This window comes from Pyrus communis, chromosome 3 (genome assembly GCF_041283825.1).
Source record: "Pyrus communis isolate YQ-2024b chromosome 3, ASM4128382v1, whole genome shotgun sequence".
Classification (NCBI taxonomy): domain Eukaryota; kingdom Viridiplantae; phylum Streptophyta; class Magnoliopsida; order Rosales; family Rosaceae; genus Pyrus; species Pyrus communis.
The window spans coordinates 16,037,705-16,060,136 of NC_142567.1; the positions used below are offsets into that span (position 1 = coordinate 16,037,705).

Here is a 22,432-nt window from a genome sequence, read left to right on the forward strand (position 1 = left end):
TAAGATGTTCGGTTTTGGGTGGAGGGTTGCATACATATGACCTTAGGATTCGATATCTGTTTTTGACTTCCAAAAGAAGTTTGAAAAAAAAAAAAATACAAAAAATACAAAACAAAACTCTACAGTGAATCAAAATATGTAGTAAAGCTCTCTTATGATAATTTCATGGAGATTTATTTCCAGATAAGAAGACTATTTCCAAGCTGTTCGACAGTTGAACTATTTGAATTTTCACATATATATAATATATATGCCTTGCAAAGATATCTTGTAATATTTCAACTTCTTGTTGTACTTTCAATTGGGATATCAGTCTCTACTTTATCTCAAAAAGGATCTGGATTGCTTGCAGCTTCCACATTCTCCAGTTTTGAGACGCAAAACACAGCCAAGTGTTCATCTCCTGCAACAAATTAGGCAGTTCAACATCAAAACATGAACAATTCCGTTTGCCAACAGAACATACTAGCAGTCTACAATTTAAGTAACACCATTCAACTAGGTTAATTTTAATCAAGAGGGCCAAAAGAAAGACAAGAAACATCAGACAGTCGATCTTCACCCATGCACTAGGTTTCTTATTTACTCCACTTATATCAAACCATGAAAATCTGAAAGAGAAAAAAAGGGTTAATGTACGTACCAAACGTAAGACAGGATCCAGGTGGCACAGTGGCAACAACTCCTGCGCTCAACTGTTTGTCGTCGATGATGTTGATGTTTAAGCTTTGCAGCTGCTTTCTGATTCAAGTTTCTTATTCTCCCTTGTAATTCAAGGTGTTCGTTCTTAGTTTGTAATGTAGGGCTCAGATTAAATCAAAGCTAATAGGCTAAATGTGTGCCACATGGCATAACAACTCACTTATAGGTGAGCATGTGTTGTACACGTGAGTGTGTGAGGTGGATGAGTAAGTGTGCCTTCAATGGCTACACCTCACCCTCCACTCCACTGCTTTTGTAAGAAGTATCAATTTAGTTATAGCTGAAAAAGAATCCAATGGAGAAATCTCTCTGTCTTCTTCTCACCCTCATTTCTTCATGCTCTTTGAGCAGAGATTATAATCTCATTTGATTTCTACTTTGATTTTGTGCTCTGATACTTCATAAAACCACATACCCATATAAAATCATAAACTTTATCATTGCCTCAGAGCCAAGTTCATTGCTTTAATCTGGGCGTGAATCTGTGAATTCTGTGTTCTTCAGTGAATCGTTTGTCTTGAGCTTCATCACTAAAGAATCGTGTTTTTTTTAAGCCTGTAAAAATCGAAGATCTTAGTCGAATATGGCTGGATCAACGAGTTCTGAGCTTTGCACTGCCATTTTCAATGGTGAGAATTATAAATTCTGGAATATCAGAATGCGAACCATCCTCAAGTCTCATGGACTGTGGGAGCTCATAGAGTCTAGGTTCACTATCCCAAAATCATCTTATGTGGTTGTGGTAGCTGATGAAAAGAAGGAAAAGCATGCAGCTACTGAGACTCCAACAAACATTGTGGAGATCATAATGAAGGATGCTAAGGCCCTTGGGTTGATCCAAGGAGCTGTGACCGATTAGATTTTTCCCAGGATCTTTAACGAAGAACCTCCAAGGGAGCTTGGGATATCATATAGCAAGAATTCAGAGGTGACAAACAGGTTAGAAATGTGAAATTACAAGGTTTACGCAAAGAATTTGAGTATACTAGGATGAGAGATAATGAATCCTTATCTGCATACCTTACTAAACTGTTTGACATCATGAATCAAATGAGGGGTTACGGTTAAGAACAATCTAGGGAGAGAGTTGTTCAAAAATTACTTATAAGCTTGCCTAGAAGTTATGACTCTATCTGTGCTGTGATTGAACATTCAAAGGATATTGAAACCCTTGAAATCCAAGAAGTTGTTGCCTCTCTAAAAGGTTATGAACAAAAGCTAGATATGCATGCTGAGAGCTTTATTGAAAAGGCATTTGCTAGTCTAAATGTTGGGTCCAAGTTTCAAAAACCCAATGGGTTCTCTCGTACTCAAAAGTCAGGAAAAAATTGGAAGAACAAAGGAAAAAAATGGATACAAGCCTAACTTTGCTCCAAAGCAGAATAATTTTCATGATTCAAACAAAATAGCTTGTAAACATTGTGATAAACTGCACTATGGGAAGTGTAGGTTTAAAGGAAAACCTAAATGCACAAATTGCAATAAGGTTGGTCATGAAGCTAGAAACTGCAATGGGAACAAAATGGTGCAGAAGGCCAACTATGATTGCAATTCTGTGACTTAGGTGAAAGTCAATAATACTTGGTACATTGACAGTGGTTGCAGTAACCACATGACAGGAAATGAAAGTTTGCTAATGAATGTTAGTAGAAACCTGAATGCAAAAGTAAAAATGGGAACTGGTGAAGTTGTGAGTGTAGCAGGAATAGGTACACTTGTCATTGAAACTAAGATGGGAAGAAAACACATACAAGAAGTGATGCTGGTGCCTGGCATAGAGGAAAATCTTCTAAGTGTGGGGCAACTGTTGGAACATGGTTACTACTTACTATTTGGTGGTAATGCAGTTTGTATATATGATAATTGGAACTTGAATGAACTGGTTGCTAAAGTTCAAATGATTGGTAACAGGCGTTTTCCCTTAACTATAATGCCTGCTACACCACTAGCATTGAAAGCTAGTGTATCTCATTGTACTCAGACTTGGCACAAGAGGCTAGGTCATCTAAACACAAAAAGTTTGTTGCAACTTAGTGAGCAAGAAATGGTTCATTGACTACCTCACTTGGAAGATTCCAAGAATGTTTGTGAAGGATGTACGTTTGGCAAGCAACGTAGAAATGAATTTCCAAGAAAATATGCTTGAAGAGCTAAATTCCCACTTGAATTGGTGTATACAGATATATGTGGACCAATGCAAATTGCTTCAAATGCTGGAAACAAGTACTTCATTCTGTTCACTGATGATTGCACTAGAATGGCATCGGTCTACTTTCTGAGATACAAATATGAGGCATTTGAGTATTTCAAAAGGTTTAAAGCAATGACAGAATTGCAGTGTGGACACAAGGTCAAGTATCTAAGAAATGATAAAGGTGGTGAGTTCATGTCTTCTCTAGTATTCAAAGGTAACTAACCATGTCATACACACCACAGTAGAATGATGTGTCTGAAAGAAAGAATAGAACTATGGTGGAAATGGCAAAAACTATGCTACATGAAAAAGGCATGCCATACCAGTTTTGGGCAGAAGTTGTGCACACTGCAATATATCTCCTCAATAGGTGTCCCACTAGGTCTTTGGATAAGATGACCCCTTTTGAAGCCTATAGTGGAAGAAAACCTGGAATTGCACACTTGAAGATCTTTGGTTCAGTATGCTATGTTCATGTTACCATGAATCTAAGACACAAGCTTGAGTGCAACAGTCACAAATGTGTCCTTGTGGGGTATGGAGCCAATGAGAAAAGATACAGGGTATTTGATCCTATCACTAATAAAATTATATTGTCTAAAGATGTAGTATTTGATGAGAGTGCCAAGTGGGATTAGATTGTAAGCTCTGAAAAATATTCCAATGCATCAATTACTACTAATATAGGGGAATTTGAACCAACTCAAGGATCGGAAGTTCAAGATGAAATTGTACTCCCTGAGATCACTTCTGATATTTCACAGGAAGGTTTGAGTTCTAATGCTGATGATTCAAGCTCACAGATGGATATATCTCAGAGCTATGATTTTACTCCAAAGAAATGGAGACCCTTGAATGAAGTTCTTGCATAGTGTAATGTTTGCATTGTGGAACCTGAGAGTTATGAAGAGGCAATTCTAGTCATCGTGGATGAAAGCTATGCAAGCTGAGCTAGACATGATTGAAAAGAATAATACATGGATGCTAATAGACAAACTATCTAGCAAACCTGTGATAGGTGTGAAGTGGGTATACAAAACAAAACTGAACCTTAATGGAAGCATTCAGAAAAACAAAGCTAGACTGGTTGCAAAAGGTTATTCACAGAAGCCAGGAATTGACTTTAATGAGACATTTGCAACAGTTGCTAGGCTTGAAACCATAAGGACTTTGATAGCTCTTGCAGTTCAAAAAGAATGGCAGTTATTTCAATTGGATGTAAAGTCTGCATTTCTCAATGGTGTACTCAAGGAAGAAGTCTATGTTGATCAACCTTAAGGATTTGTCATACAAGGCAAGGAGGATAAATTGTACAAGTTAAACAAGGCATTATAGGGCCTTAAGCAAGCTCCAAGAGTTTGGTATGATGAAATCGATTCCTATTTCACCAAGGCTGGTTTTAAAAGAAGTCCTGGTGAAGCTACTCTGTACATTAAGACTGAACACTCAGGGATTCTTATTGTTTCTATGTATGTTGATGACATTATGTACACTGGAAGTAGTGATACAATGCTTGACAAGTTTAAAAATGACATGATGCAGCACTATGAGATGATTGATTTGGGATTGCTGCACCATTTTCTTGGTATGGGAATTGTACAAACCAAGAAGAGCATCTTCATACATCAGAAGAAATATGCAATGAAGTTGCTGGAGAAATTTGGTCTAAAGGGTTGTAAATCTATGGGAACACCACTTGCAGCAAATGACAGATTGTGCAAGAATAATGGAAGTGAAGCTGCAGATGAGTCTGAGTATAGGAAATTGGTGGGAAGCCTTTTGTACCTCACTGCCACTAGGCCATACGCCACTAGACCATACATACTGTTTGGTGCCAGTCTTTTGGCAAGATTCATGTATGGTCCAACTAAGAAGCATATAAGAACAGAAAAAAGAGTACGGAGATACATTCAAGGTACTATGGATTTTGGCATTGAATATGTAAAAGGAAAGACAACACTTCTTATTAGATATTTTGATAGTGATTGGGCTGGGAGTATTGATGACATGAGAAGCACATCAGGGTATGCTTTCAATCTTGGCTTGGGTGTGTTCTCTTGGGCATCAATCAAACAAAACACAGTGGCATTGTCCACTGCAGAAGCTGAATATGTACGTGCTGCTGAAGCAACGTCTCAGGCCAAGTGGTTGAGGTTTGTTTTGGAAGATTTTGGGGAAGAACAGGTTGAACCTACTGTGCTAATGTGTGATAACACTTCAGTAATAGCTATTGCCAAGAATCCAGTGTTTCATCAGAAAACAAGACACATCAGTAGAAAATTTCATTTCATCAGGGATGCAATACAAGAGAAGGAGATTGAGCTTATTTACTGCAAATCTAAAGAACAAATGGCAGATATCTTGACTAAGGCCCTACCAAAGGAGAAGTTCATCTATTCAGAGAGATGTTAGGAGTCAAATCAGATGTCAGCTTAAAGGAGAGTGTTGATGTTTAAGCTTTGCAGCTGCTTTCTGATTCAAGTTTCTTATTCTCCTTTGTAATTCAAGGTGTTTGTTCTTAGTTTGTAATGTAAGGCTCAGATTAAATCAAAGCTAATAGGCTAGATGTGTGCCACATGGCATAGCAACTCGCTTATAGGTGAGCATGTGTTGTACACGTGAGTGTGTGAGGTGGATGAGTAAGTGCGCCTTCAATGGCTACACCTCACCTTCCACTCCACTGCTTTTGTAAGAAGTATCAATTCAATTACAGCTGAAAAAGAATCCAAGGGAGAAATCTCTCCATCTTCTTCGCACCTCCATTTCTTCATGCTCTTTGAGCAGAGATTATAATCTCATTTGATTTCTGCTTTGATTTTGTTCTCTGATACTTCATAAAACCACATACCCATATAAAATCATAAACTTTATCAACGTCCCATTTGTGATGTCTAAGTCTATTACCAATAGCTTCCCTTATTTCTTTTGCAAGCATGTACACCGTATACTGTAAAGAAAGTTGGTTCTGGATATTCTTCAATATTAATTGACTCCAAGATTAATATTGAAGAATATCTGGAATTGCAAAAATATTAACTTAATATTTTGGGGATGATAACTTGTTGCCTCCATTGATTTAAAGAAAGTTGGCTCATATATCAGCTTAAAAGTAATCATCTTGTTAACAAAGAATTAAAGTCTAAAGAAATTTTTTACCACGAAATGAATGAATGTTTAATGTCTCACTAACAATGTATTGCTTATTTCTACAAATTAGTTTCATAAAGAATCCACTTTGAAAGCATCTTTTTCTTAAGTATACTAAAACATGTATGCTCGTCTACTTAATCGGATTCAGGGTAGGATTACTAGGTACCTGTTGCAACTGGAATCACCATATCAGCTTTTTCTGGGAGGCGACCAACAGTCACCTCATTCTAAATTAGAATCAAAACAAGAAAGTCGTCAATTGTTTCAGTACTTGAAATTTAGTATCAATACATATTTAAAAAAAAAATAAAGCCACAAAAGAATAACTTACAGAAGAAATTTCAAATGCACTTGGCACCTATGTGCCTTGATTCTCCATCGCCTGTTAGGTACAAGATTTTCTACACAAATTAACCACATATGAAATCAAGAGATAATGAGACAGACATAGGTATATACATAACGTACAGACAGGCTCCAGAAGCCATGTGTCTGGTGGAGTTTCAACCTCGGAAGAGGTGGAGGAGGAGGCATAAATTGTTAGGTGGTGTTTTGATTTTGGTTGGATCCTAAATACTAGAGATTCGGTGTTGGAGGAGTTGTGGACTTGTAATATTAATATTGTTGGAGCGCTACTAAAAAGAAACAATGTGACTGTGAGCTGCTTGAGGAGGAAGAGGATGAAGCTTGGGAACAAGAGACTTGTACCAGTGGCAGTGAGCATTGATTTTCATTTCTTTTTCTTCGTGTATCTCCTTCTGCAGTTTCTATGGCAGCACATACGGCACTAAACTAGAAAACCACACAAGGATTTGAGTATGTTGTAAAACATATTCTGAAATCACAACAACAAGACATTAAGATCACGAATAAATCAAATCAATGTAAAATAGAGATCGACTAATTATGTTAAACGTATCAGTAGAATATGGAAGACATAGTTATGAAGATGAAGCCATTGATCCTTGCGAACAAAGTAAAAGTAATCTTCTACTCCCATTGATCCTTGTAATTTTCGTGAGTTTCAGTTGGTATGGAAGCAGGGACTATTCTTAGGTTATATAGCTAGGTTTTCAACCAATTCCTCCCTATTATCGGAAATGATATCAACCCAAATCATATCTGATCAATTAGAGTCCCATCATGGCTCTTATTTCTTGTATTTACTTAATAAAGGTCCATAACTGATCGCATTTAATTAGGACTCCAATATGTTTATTTCCTTAAGGTACCAAGAGTCCTAGAGATTTCATTAACTTGATTGCCAAGTCAATATTCCCTCAATTATTCTCGACATAATTCATTGTCATTCACAAAAATGGTTTTACATTCTCCCACTTGAATGTCAATAAGAATACCTCAACGAGATAATATATATGGTGATCATTTGAGTCCACTAAAGTATGCAATCATACCTTTCAAGTAACTTGTCACTTTGAGACTAAGTGCAAAACCAAAGAAAACAAGGCCCAAGGTACACATTGGACAGTTCCTTGCACTCCATGATTACATGCACACTTAACAAAGCCATAATATCAAGAGCTAATAGTCAAAACATTAGCTCACAATAGTCGAACTGAAAATATGAAAATATATTTCAATACAAAAGTAGTTCGCAAAAGAACTCAACAACATTCGTAACAAAATCCAACTTTTCTGTCAATTTAGAATATAATAAGAGAACAAGTAAAATAGGACATACTATTTACAAAATCAGGACCTCTTATTAAAACTTATGAACAAAATTTAAACAAAATTTACTCTTAAAGTATCAGTCACTAACACTTCAAATTTTTAACACAAAAGGTAATCTCTTACTTCCACTGATTAACAGAGACAAAATTATATATAGATAAATTATTATTACTCCCACTGATTAAGAGAGTAAAACAAAACTTTGTAAATGTCTATAAAATGAAACATATGCCTTTCAAATACTCCCATTAGCAAAACATTAGTCATGGGATCTAAAACATAAAATTTGTGAGCTCAACATCTTTATTCTAGATATCTGTAGGGAAGTGACTCTTGTGACTAAAAAATTATACAAAATCATTTGGTCAGTTTTGTTCATCTAACATTTGACAAAAATAGAAAACTTTAACTAAATGTTTTCTTATCGCATTGAAAGCATATAATTCCATAATCATCTTTGGACAGAAACTAATTATATTAGGTTTGCATAGCTAAAATATGAAATACAATGGCAAACGTATATAGGTTCAACACTTTTAAGTAGATGAAGTATATACCATCTTGTCAATTCCATGCTTCACTATACATTGATTTATAGTTGTTCTGAATAAGAAAACACTTTTGAGCAGATTAATTATCCATCAATAACATATAAATCACGAGTCCAATTTCTTAAACAACAAACAAGAATTAATAAGAAAAACACTTTTGAGCAGAATACACTCATTAACCCTTCTTGAATTTCCTGCACGATTACTTGCATATATAAAATATAAACAAGTATGATAATGTGTGTTTTATCTACCAAAACCATGACCATTAAAAGCATACAAAATTAATGAGTGTGAAGCCCATAATACATTATTTCTCCCACTTGGGCATACACTCAATATTGCAAGATTAAATACTAGAGAAAGTGGTTTTCATATAACAAGATATAGGCTAGTTGAATCAATAAAGATAGTGTACACAATCCATTATATAATATAACATGGCAAAGTTTTACGAAGTTTGGAGTTGGAAAAATCTATCAAAATCATAATCAAATATGACACATTGCAAGGTATGCAAAACTCCATCAGTATTTCCCAAGGTCTACCAAATTTTCAGATTTAATTATAATTTAAATAAGCCAATTTACAATCTTTAATATGCTCAAAACACAAAAATTTCTTAAATAAATTAAAGGTTCATTTCATTAGATAAATAACCTTTAATATGCCCAAAACATTAAAATTTCTTAAACAAATTTGTTGAGTCAAAAAATAGTTGGTTTGGACATAATAAACCAATCTATATGTATCAAAATTAGGCTTATATAAGGAACAATATCTCAACATTATTAATCGATCTAAAAGTGACAAATGATTAGATAAACCAATGGCTACAAAATTTATTTTAGTGTATGAGAGAAGACTCACATATGTGTTAAAGATTAGGTCATAAATTAAAAATGAAACCTAATAAGAGAATCCAAACTCAAAATTTATGTTTTAATTCTAAAACAAAGTCAATTAAAGTAAAGACATAGATATCTCAACAACAGTCATTTTTCAACAATTATTTTAATCCAATTTGGAACTCACAAACAATTAAGGCAAAAGATTAGCAAATTTACCTACTCATTCTCAATTCTGCAAGATTCATCATGGAAGTAGTCAAGTTGTGGAGGATTGAACCAACTCCAAATTGCATGATTGTTACACCTTTGGGCAGAAACTAATCATGCAAAGAAATACCTGCAAAGCTAGCCAAAACATAAAATACACAAAATACATATAGCTTCAACAGCTTTGGCCAGATGAATATATGCTAGAAGTGTGACATCCCGTCCCAAGATTATAAAAACGTATGTGTGAATTTACCTTTTTACCCCTAGTTTGTTACATTTACGTTTAGTGTTGTTTGTGTGGTGTGGCATGTGTTGGACCACACACACACACACTCACACACACTGACTCTATCTCTCCCGTGATTCCCTCTCCCTTTGTCTCTTTTCTGTCACTTCTCTCTCTTTCCCCGAGTCCTCCATCATTCTTCTTCTTCCTTCAGAAAACGTACGGACAACACCAAACTCACCCAAACCATCACTCTCCGAGGAAACTAAGGACACCATCGAACTCGTGAAGCTCGTACGAGTGCAACCATACCATTTTCAAGTGAGAAATCCTTCGTTTTCATGTCGATTCGAGGTAGTCCGATTTAGGTACTATTCATGCAAACTTAATCTAGCATGTTTTTGGGATTTTGAAGCTTGTAGATGTCTTAGTGAGGTCCCAAGGAGCCTCGGAGTGCTTCGTTGGACAAATTTAGACGTCGGGATAGCTTGGTTCAAAGTTGGCCGGAGCTTTCGAGGCTTTTTCCGGCGAATCCACGGCGAGTTAGGGGTCGAGGCAGGTATGGATGTGTTCGTCTCGTCAATACCTTCATTTTGATATATAGTACGTCAAAAATGGTTAAGAAATGAAGAAGTTATGACACTTTGAAGTTTACCCAGAAATTCCGGCAAAACACCCACCTCCGGTGAAACCAGTCCGGCGACGCGAGGAAGAAGACGCGCGTGTGGGCAGCGCGTGTACAGGGCGCGTGAGGGCGCGTGAGAGCTCCAAATTGAGTTCTGAAAATTGTCACGTGTTCGTGACGTCGTGTAGATCACCGTGGTATATTCACACACCCAAATTGAGCAACGTATGAGAAAGTTATTGACGAATTTTTGTGTGTGCGTTTAAATGATTTTATAATTATTCTTTTATAGGTGAAACTGGTACGAACGATGAATGTAACCAAACTAGGCATGAGGGTTACGAGCCGGCTACTTATCAGTGAGTAGGCAGTTATTTTTCAGTATATATATACGTATGCTTGATGTATTCCCAGAAAACGTATTTTAAAAGAAATACGAATTAAATATCCTGTCATATATGCATCATATTTTAATATGTGCATTATCATAATTATGCATACTGTTGCATGGTGCTGAGGAGGCCCAGGTAAGCTACATTTGATATACATTTGATATACGTACGAAATACATTTGATATACGTATGAAATACGTTTGGAATACGATTGAAATACTATGGAAATACAATTGAAATATGATTGAGATAGGATTGGAATATGATTGAGATATAATTAAGATACGATTGAGATATTATGCTGATAACGATCATGAGATATGATTGAGTTATGATTGAAATATGATGAATTATACGATTGTGATATGATTGAAATATGATTGAGATATAATTTGAGATGCTTAGAGAGCTCATAACCTGCACCCCCGGTGTTAGTGCTCCCGCCCTGAGCAGGGCCCAGTCCTTCACGTGATGTTCACCTCCCCGCACCTCATGCTCAGCTTGGATCCAAGCTAGGTGCACAGGCCTGTCGTACAGACCACATTAGGTGGTTCCGACTCATAGGTGACCCGCGATTATTCGCCCAGCCTTCACGTGATCGTAGCACTAGAGTGTATATATACGTACACCCAGTCCTGTCGTACAGACCACTTTAGGTGGTTCCGACTCGTGGTCAGGTTCAGTTGTTCAGTTATTGAGTTTGAGATTTGAGCTCTATATGCAGCCGTACAGGTCACGTTAAGTGACTCCGGCTGCCAGATTATATGTTATTGAGATGAGTTATGCCTGAGTACTTACATTTCATTATGAGTTTTCGACATGGCATATTCTTGAGCATGAATGATATACCCTTGAGCATGTTTGGCATATCTATACATACGTATATATGTTTATTTTCTGGGAAGTATACTTGTTTTATGGCGAGGGGTTAGTATATTCAAAAGAGAAAAGAAGGTTTTGAATAAGTTTGTTTTGCTGACCCACTCAACTTTGTTTTGCGCCCCTCCAGGTTTAAGATATCAGAGCTTGGTGGCTACGAGGAATCCAACGGTGTTCTGACAGAATGGACAAAAATTAGGACTCACCTTTGGGTGTTTAATCTTAGAAATTGTATCTTTAAAGCTTCCGTACTGTGTAAATGGTTACGTCACTCTCACGTGACGGCCAGCATGCCCTCCCTTGGGACGGGGTGTGTCAGTTGGTATCAGAGCTCTAGGTTGCAGTCCTGTATATCTTGAGAAATTCCTAGTGTCTTCTGTTAGAACTTTACCGCCTCGTAGAGAGCCACGTCGTTCAGATAACCCTAGCTTTCCCGATATAGCTCAGTTAAAGGAAACTAATACTATTATGATTCAGTCACTTAGTCAACGGATTCCTTTTGAGATTGTTTATAAGTTAAAACTGAATCACTTTATGGAAAAATGATGGACCTAAGGGAGCAAGGCGATGGCTTAACCATTTGGAAAAGACGTTTTGGATTATGCAAGTTAAGGAAATCTGTCTTTTGAAGGTAAGTCAAGACGACTACCTGGTTTCTGAGTATTGAGTTGCATCCAGGTGGAGACTAGAGGCAAATATGGATGATAATAAGCAAGAGTTTACAATTTGAGACAAGGAAAGATGACGGCGAATAAGTATTATAGAAAGTTTACGGATTTGCCTTATTACCATCCGGATGTTGTTGATAATCCGGCAAAGATGTCTCGTCGTTTTAGGCTGGGTAATAAGAAGAAGTGGCGTTCTTTGGCGACCACTACCTACTGTACTTATTACAAGGAGTTTTACGAGATTTTATTAAGAATTAAGGACTCTGAGATTATGTCCAGCGATAATGATGAAGAAGAATAAAGGAATGGGAATCAGAGGAATGATGACAAGGATAAAGGCCAGTCATCTCGAGAACCTCGAAAGATTCGGAACTTCAAAAGAAGTGAAGCTAATTCTAGTTCTTTTGGCAAAGGTTTTAATGCCATTGACCAGAGGCGAAGTGATAGATGTATTGGTAATCCCAGATCTCAGAGACAAGGTGATTTTGGTAAAGGAAATGTACCTTTGTGCTGTAGGTACAATAATGGACACCTTTGAGAATGTAGGCGAGAAAGCAGTGGACGCTTTACAAGTGGATAGATGGGACATAGAACTGCAAATTATGTCCAAAGCCAACATAAGCCCTAGCAGTCTTCTTTGCCACAACTAGCGCCGATCCAGCAAGTTCCTGGATCTATTAATTATGGTCAGTTAGGCCGTGGTGTACATGAGCGAAGTATTTACACTAATAGAGGTTGTGGGAGACGACAACAAGCCAGGGATGTGTTAACCACACATCACTGCAAGATACTCAGAATTATTCGGATTTGATTAGGAGTACGATAATTATTCTTAATGACTTAGCTAGAGTCTATTTGTTAATAATGTAGAAATTTTATGTTATTATTGTTATTGCCTAGAAAGTAGTAATTAAACGCGGTTGAGACGTGTGTATGTATTTCCCAATGAGTGGCAAAATAGTAATATTACACCCTCGAGAGTTGTTGCTTACTTATCGAGACAACGATGATTTATCAGTATTGCGAGCTGCAGACCGTAATATTAATAATTTATTCGTGGATTCGTTAAGCAAGTAAACCGGTAGGTTATCCTATGTTAGTATCGTACTTATTCAGAGTGCTCAGTAATAGTAGAGTATGTATTGTTGCCAGCTACTTTTGTTCCATTAGATTGTGAATTTCGATGTTATTCTAGAGTATATTATGTTATATACAGTGATGAGTTGCAGACCACGCGAGGTGGTACTGAATGTGTGCAAGATATACATGATATGATGAGTTGATTATGAGCTATATATGCAGTCGATGACTGAGTTAATTATGATGAGTTAATTATGAGTTATATATGCAACCGAGGGCTGAGTTGATTAGAATGAAAGAGTATGAGCTGTGTTTATAGCCGAATGTTGAATTGATTATATGTTATTCCATCATATTCACATAGAGATGATGAGCATTCTGTTATGATACTTGGCATGACATACATTCATATTGTCTAGCATAATTTGAGATATATTACGTATATGAGTATATACTTTATTTCCGGGAAACCAGTTATTTTCCATCGGTCTGGATGACTAGAGATTACTTTTGTAAGTGCAAAGTGGAGTGAGGCAGGCCGTTATTTATGCGGTGAGAGCAAAGAGATTATTATCAAAAGGCTGCCAAGGATACTTATCTCATGTGGTGCTAAATGATGTCACTTCTAGTAGTGTGGAAGAAATGGGAGTAGTCAAACATTTACCTGACGTTTTCCCTGAAAATTTACCGGGATTGCCGCCAGTCAAAGATGTAGAGTTCATTATTGATTTGTCTCCAGGTACAAACCTTATATTATAGAATGTTGCCTTTTGAACTAAGAGAATTGGAAATTGGTTGATAAAGGTTTTTGTTCAACCTAGTACATTACGTTGGGGGAACCCCAGTTTATTGGTGAGAAAGAAAATGGACGTTAAGGCTGTGCTTTGATTATAAGCAGTTGAATCGAGTAACAATTGAAAACCGTTATCCGTTACCTCACATTGATGGTTGTTTGATCAGCTTTGAAGTGGTTGTATATTTTCTAAGATTGACTTGAGGTCTGGATATTATTAGTTGAAGATTATCGGTGAGGATGCCCTTATGATAACTTTCAGGACTCGTTAAGGTCATTTCAAGTTTTGGTGGTGCCATTCGGAGTGACGAATGCATCTACTACTTTATGAATTTGATGAATGAAGTATTCCAATGATATCTAGACCGATTTGTTGTTGTTGCTATTGAAAAGATTGATAAGACTAGAGCAAAGTATGCTAAACATCTTAAATTGGTATTGCAAAGATCAAGGGAACGTCGATTGTATGCTAAGTTTAGCAAATGCCAATGTTGGATGAATCAAGTAGCATTTTTGAGATATGTTATATTTGCTTTAGGTATTCAAGTGAATTCTTAAAAGGTAGCAGAAATTGAGAATTTAGAACAACCACGAATCGTGATTGGGATTCGGAGTTATCCTAGCTTAACAAGCTATCATGGACGGGTCGTGAAAGATTTTTCAGTCATTGCCTTGCCATTGACGAGAAAAGAGGTTAAGTTTGAGCGGGATGATAATTATGAGTAAAGGTTTCAACAATTGAAGTATTCCTCACTCATGCACGTATTTTAGTACTCCCAGAAGATAGTGGTAATCATGAAGTCTTTAATGATACTTCTTTGATTGATATTGGATAAGTGTTAATGCAACAAGGAACGAAGGGGAAAAAGGAATGATCCCAAAGTTTGAGAACCGGAATGCATGTTTATACAAGAGAATATGACGTACGTGCCTAATGATGTGGAATTAAAGAAAGCAATTTTGACGATGTACACTGTTCAAATTCTGCAATGCATCCCGGAAGTACTAAGATGCATCATACCATTAGACCATTTTACTATTGGCCAGATATGAAAAGAGAAATTGCAGAGTATGTCAGTTGGTGTACAGTTTGTTAGCAGGTCAAAACAAAAAGGAAGAAACCGTTTGGTTTAATGCAACCACTTCCCATTTCACAGTGGAAATAGGAAAATATCACCATGGATTTGTGTACAAGCTTCCTCGTACACAGAATGGTTATGATGGCGTTTGGGTGGTTGTAGATCGATTTACTAAGTCAGCGCACTTTATTCTAGTGAGAGAAAAGTATTCTCTGAATAAATGGGCTGAGTTGTTTATCACTAGGATGGTGACGAATCATCGATTGGAAAGAGAAGGTTCTGAGGAACAAGACGGTGAACTTAGTGAAAGTTTTGTGGAGGAATCATTCAGTTGAGGAAGTTACATGGGAGACAAAAGATCGGATGAGGGATTTGTATCCTAGATTGTTCTTCGATCACTAGGGGTTATATTTGGTTGTTTTAAATTTCGGGACGAAATTCTATTAAGGTGGGTAGGTTGTGACATCCCGTCCCGAGATTATAAAAACGTATGTGTGAATTTACCTTTTTACCCCTAGTTCGTTACATTTACGTTTAGTGTTGTTTGTGTGGTGTGGCATGTGTTGGACCACACACACACACACTCACACACACTGACTCTATCTCTCCTGTGATTCCCTCTCCCTCTGTCTCTTTTCTGTCACTTTTCTCTCTCTCCCCGAGTCCTCCATCATTCTTCTTCTTCCTTCAGAAAACGTACGGACAACACCAAACTCACCCAAACCATCACTCTCCGAGGAAACTAAGGACACCATCGAACTCGTGAAGCTCGTACGAGTGCAACCATACCATTTTCAGGTGAGAAATCCTTCGTTTTCATGTCGATTCGAGGTAGTCCGATTTAGGTACTATTCATGCAAACTTAATCTAGCATGTTTTTGGGATTTTGAAGCTTGTAGATGTCTTAGTGAGGTCCCAAGGAGCCTCGGAGTGCTTCGTTGGACAAATTTAGACGTCGGGATAGCTTGGTTCAAAGTTGGCCGGAGCTTTCGAGGCTTTTTCCGGCGAATCCACGGTGAGTGAGGGGTCGAGGCAGGTATGGATGTGTTCGTCTCGTCAATACCTTCATTTTGATATATACTACGTCGAAAATGGTTAAGAAATGAAGAAGTTATGACACTTTGAAGTTTACCCAGAAATTCCGGCAAAACACCCACCTCCGGTGAAACCAGTCCGGCGACGCGAGGAAGAAGACGCGCGCGTGGGTAGCGCGTGTACAGGGCGCGTGAGGGCGCGTGAGAGCTCCAAATTGAGTTCTGAAAATTGTCAAGTGTTCATGACGTCGTGCAGATCACCGTGGTATATTCACACACCCAAATTGAGCAACGTATGAGAAAGTTATTGACGAATTTTTGTGTGTGCGTTTAAATGATTTTATAATTATTCTTTTATAGGTGAAACTGGTACGAACGATGAATGTAACCAAACTAGGCGTGAGGGTTACGAGCCGGCTACTTATCAGTGAGTGCGCAGTTATTTTTCAGTATATATATACGTATGCTTGACGTATTCCCAGAAAACGTATTTTAAAAGAAATACGAATTAAATATCCTGTCATATATGCATCATATTTTAATATGTGCATTATCATAATTATGCATACTGTTGCATGGTGCTGAGGAGGCCCAGGTAAGCTACATTTGATATACATTTGATATACGTACGAAATACATTTGATATACGTATGAAATACGTTTGGAATACGATTGAAATACTATGGAAATACAATTGAAATATGATTGAGATAGGATTGGAATATGATTGAGATATAATTAAGATACGATTGAGATATTATGCTGATAACGATCATGAGATATGATTGAGTTATGATTGAAATATGATGAATTGTACGATTGTGATATGATTGAAATATGATTGAGATATAGTTTGAGATGCTTAGAGAGCTCATAACCTGCACCCCCGGTGTTAGTGCTCCCGCCCTGAGCAGGGCCCAGTCCTTCACGTGATGTTCACCTCCCCGCACCTCATGCTCAACTTGGATCCAAGCTAGGTGCACAGGCCTGTCGTACATACCACATTAGGTGGTTCCGACTCGTAGGTGACCCGCGATTATTCGCCCAGCCTTCACGTGATCGTAGCACTAGAGCGTATATATACGTACACCTAGTCATGTCGTACAGACCACTTTAGGTGGTTCCGACTCGTGGTCAGGTTCAGTTGTTCAGTTATTGAGTTTGAGATTTGAGCTCTATATGCAGCCGTACAGGTCACGTTAGGTGACTCCGGCTGCCAGATTATATGTTATTGAGATGAGTTATGCCTGAGTACTTACATTTCATTATGAGTTTTCGACATGGCATATTCTTGAGCATGAATGATATACCCTTGAGCATGTTTGGCATATCTATACATACGTATATATGTTTATTTTCTGGGAAGTATACTTGTTTTACGGCGAGGGGTTAGTATATTCAAAAGAGAAAAGAAGGTTTTGAATAAGTTTGTTTTGCTGACCCACTCAACTTTGTTTTGCGCCCCTCCAGGTTTAAGATATCAGAGCTTGGTGGCTACGAGGAATCCAACGGTGTTCTGACAGAATGGACAAAAATTAAGACTCACCTTTGGGTGTTTAATCTTAGAAATTGTATCTTTAAAGCTTCCGTACTGTGTAAATGGTTACGTCACTCTCACGTGACGGCCAGCATGCCCTCCTTCGGGACGGGGTGTGTCAAGAAGTACCTTATTATTTGCTATAATACCAATTTATAATTGGTGAGTGATTTCCTGAAGTTCCTATTGGGACAAAAGTATTCACCATATAAATTATAATTATGATTTTTCAAAATAATCCTTTAGAACAGTATTACATAACCGTTTCGTTGGATATTCAATGATTCTCAAAAGATTCAATCAGACACAAAAAGTATGTTGTTATTGATATTGAACAATAGAGTTCTCAAAAGAGGAAACATGGTTATTCAATTATTCGATAGGGACCAAAATGATCAATTAGTAAACTAATGCCACTTTTCAATTTTCTCCCAAAAGACAATTATCATTACAATCAGAATTGATGACCAAACAAAACATTGGTTTAAGCAAAACAAACCAATACATCTTTAAATCAAAATTTAATCAGTGTTGTCTATAAAAGTCATTAGTATTGAGAATTTGCATAAAATAAGGACATATTGGAACCATAAACTTGTATAATAATCGTTACCAATAGATGTGCACAAATCAGTGAAACAATATAACATAACAAAACTAGCTTTGAAGTACCAAAATTTAGCAGTACTACTTTAGTTTGCAAATTCACTAAAAACTCAATTCTATTTAGATTGTCATGAAATTTTTTAGGTATTCACTAGACATATATGGCTACTATTTCACAAAATTTCATAATTTTAAAAAAATTTAAGCCAGCCAGAAATGAATTCGAAAAGAAAGGTGCTTTAGAAACTGCAGAAAATGTTCAGTACATACCTGAACCCCGATGTTAGTGCTCCCGCCCATGGACAGGGCACAGTCCTTTATGTGATGTTCACCTCTCGCCCCTTACGCTCACCTTGGAAACAAGGTAGGTACACAGTCCCGTCGTACAGACCACTATAGGTGGTTCCGACTCGTAGGTGACTTGCGATTATTCGCACAGTCTTCACGTGATCATAACACTTGAGTGTACTTATTTACACCCAGTCATGTCATACAGACCACTAGAGGTGGTTCTGACTCGTGTGCAGGGATGATTGGTGAGATATGGATAAGTCGTACAGGTCACTATAGGTGACTCCCGACTTATATGCTAGCATTGATTGATGAGATATGAGTACAGTTGTAGGGGTCACATTAGGTGATTACGGCTGATATATCATTTATATTGATCAAGTTCATTTGGACTACTTGTTAATGCATTGTAAAGTTGATGGAAATGGCATACCCGTGGTTTTGGCCATTTTTTAGCATGGATGGATCTATATATATATATATATATATATTCGTGAAGTACGGTCCTATACAAAACAATAAGGGATTTACTGTGTGATGTGAAAATTAACTTGACACACAAATTAAACCCTATTTGTGACAATTGTAGTAGATATGTAAGTAGGGATCGTTCTAAACCGGGGATTAACTAGGGATGCTAATCTATATAAATAAGACTCAAAAACACTAAACTAGACTCTATAGACTCAAAACTAACTTTAGACACTTAAAACAACAAACAATAATCAAAAAGACTCAATTTTAGACTCAATAAGTGTTTTGGACGAAAATAGGACTTGACTTGACTCAAAAGACTCAAGGAAAACAAGTTTTGACTCAAATATGAAGACTAAGTGAAATGGGGATTGTTTTTGACGAATTTCAAACTTAAAACAAAAACTCTATAGAAAACACTTTTGAAAAACGAATTTAGGTGAAATAAATGGGTGAAAGGCTAGTTAGAGGGTCCTTCTCCACACATGATATACGCATACGAACCAATTTCCAGGTATTATTCCTTTAGACTATGAATGACAACTCCCCAAATTAGTTGCATCGCACAACTAACCCTCAAGTTTTCCTTATTTCATTGAATTGAATGAAAACGCATTACAACCAAATTTCTTTTTCAAGTTCTTTATATGAGACGCATAACAAAGATACATATCAAAAGTCATTAAGTTTTGTGAAAACTATAAGCATTGACAAGGCATTCATCACTATGAAACGCATGAGACTCATACCAAGGATTTACTTAATGCGATTGTGACTAGCAACCTCCACTACTTGTGAATATAAGTGAATAACTGTTACGTGAAACCCCCTTATACTCTAGCATCAAATTCATGCATGCAAATTAAGTGTTAACCCTCAACCCACATACATAAACCAGTTTTAATAACTTAGATAAGCAAATCACATTCATGCCTTAAGAAATAATAACCGGACGTAATCAATTCATATAAAACATATAATCATGGCTTCGAATTCACCTCTAACTAAAAAGAAATTAGTTCCACATGTTCATTATAATTGAAAACCAAATTAATATAAACTTTGAACTAAAACTAAGGATAGAATACACCTAGAAACGCTCCACACTCCAACGGCAGATTTCGAACCCTCCTTGGATGGCAGATTACACAAGTCTTCTTCTCCTTCCTTCCTTGCTTGCGGCACTAGGGTGGTGTAAGGTGAATTGTGGTGTTTGACGGCTGAAAGTATGAATGAATGAATGAGTGAATAGATGGATTGAATGGTGCGGCATAGGGTTGTATTTATAGGCTAATTTATGCACAATTTCTGAAGGAAAAGGATTGCACAATCCAATGGGAAAAGGGTTAAGTCTTTGTAGAAACCAAAAGGGAAAGGGATAGGGAATTTTCGCCATAAATTAAGGGCTTCTAGAAACTAGGTATTTTTTGGCAGAATTTAGACTTCTAGAAGGGATAAAGGGTAGATTTCTGGACCTAAATGGATAAGGACTCATGATATAGGTGTAGAGGAAGGATTGCAACTCCTAAACCTACAAGGAATGGTCCACATGCGGCAAACAAATGGATAAGGCTTCTAGAAACTGAAATAGGTGTTTAAATGTGTAATTAATCCCCTCTAATTAGCTAGATTTAAGTCCTAACCTGATTTGGATAGGATAGGATAAGTTAATGTAGGAGTTAGGAAAGGATAAGGTTGGTTAGGATAGGATAAGATAAGGTTGGATAAGGTTCCTTATTTCTTGCTATTTCCTTATCTTCTTTGCATTAGGACTTCATCCACCAGATTTGTAGCCTTTCCTAGCCCTTCTTGACTTCAATTTCATCCATCCTCTATGCTCCATAGTTAAGCTATCCAATCCATGCCCAAAACTGCTCCATTTAGCTTCAAAATGCTCTTTCTTGCTCCTTTTGCCATTAGGACCTAAAAACATACGAAAATAGCTTAAAAGACTAAAATAAATAGTAATTAACTCACTAAATGCAAGGAAACAACATAACTAAGTAGCATAAATATGCTCCTATCACTGTGAGGAGTTATTACTATTAGAAAGGTAATAGTTTGGTTTTACTGCTTACTCACACTTTTTGTTTTGTACCCCTTCAGGTTTTAACTGCTGAGTTCGTATCGACGAGGATATATGGCTAATATTAGTATTGGTGGCTACTTTTAAGGGTTCGATTCTTAACCACACTACTGTACTTTACTTATGCTCTGACATCGCATGTGAAATGGGTTCGCTCCCACTCGTAGCGCACTCTGGTATTTAGACACTTTTAGGTTCAAATTTATTCACATTATACACTATCACATTTTATGGCTTCGTCACCTTCCAGGTGTTGGCCAGCACAACTTGATTCTATGTCCAAGTGGACTTTCCACGTCGGGGTGTGTCAGTTTGGTATCAGAGCATAAGTTGGGCAGTATTTCGTTCATCTTACATGTGATGTGAGCATTCTTGGTTTTTGTGACTAATGTTCAAATCTTGCCATCTCGTTGAATACGGAAAAATATGTTAGCTTTTCTTCCGTTTTGGGGTAGTTATGTTGTCTTCACAACATTTTTGATGATCATTTTGGCAATGTCCTTAGAATTAAAATGAAGATTTCCCTTGAGGGGGAAAGGTGTAGATTTTAGGCAAGTTGATGGCCTAAGTTAATGTATTGATAACCGTGTATCACTGGAGATTTTACCAACTAATTCCTTTATCATTCTTCCATCGTTAGAATTGATCCTTTTGAGATTGGAAATCTCAACTAGTTTTGATTTCTTGGTAGTACGGTTAGAATATCACTTAATAGAAATCTTGCGAAGTCCCCTTTTGTTAGGACTCTGTAAATGTCTCTTATGGCAATGTGGTGCTAAAGTGGTAACACTCGACGGAAGAACATGTTGGGAAATTTCTTTTGGTCCCTGGTAGTTTAATATTTTGTGACATTACTTTTCGATCATCAAGAAAGCTTGTTAGATTATTCTTAAATTTTACCTCTCTATTTTTGGCTTGGGACAATGTTGGAATTGTTCAGTTTTTTTTTATCATAACTCATCACTTTTGGAATCGTTTGACTTTTTAATATTAATCTACATCAACTTTGTTCGTACCCTTAACTTCACCTCCTGGTATTAAAGGCAATTGGGTTGATTTAGAGTCACCGGCCTATTTCCCATATCAGTTGGATAGGGACAAACTATTCAAGAGGACCACTTAGACATTGAAATTGTATATTTAATCCGGATATCTTGTACTCTAGATTTCATGAACTATTTTGACCCTCAATTTCTTGAATGTTCTTTTAACCTTTATGACATGGTTTTACGCTCGGTTAGTGAGGAATTCATGACAGATCGATTTGGTAGGTGTATGCGCCACTTTCGCATCAATGCTAGCGAGAAC

The 22,432-nt window shown here is 37.0% G+C and overlaps 1 pseudogene; it reads right to left on the minus strand.

The window, feature by feature from the left end:
* Positions 1 to 278: 278 nt before the first annotated feature.
* On the minus strand, positions 279 to 6,770 carry LOC148698005 (uncharacterized; annotated as a pseudogene).
* Positions 6,771 to 22,432: the final 15,662 nt, after the last annotated feature.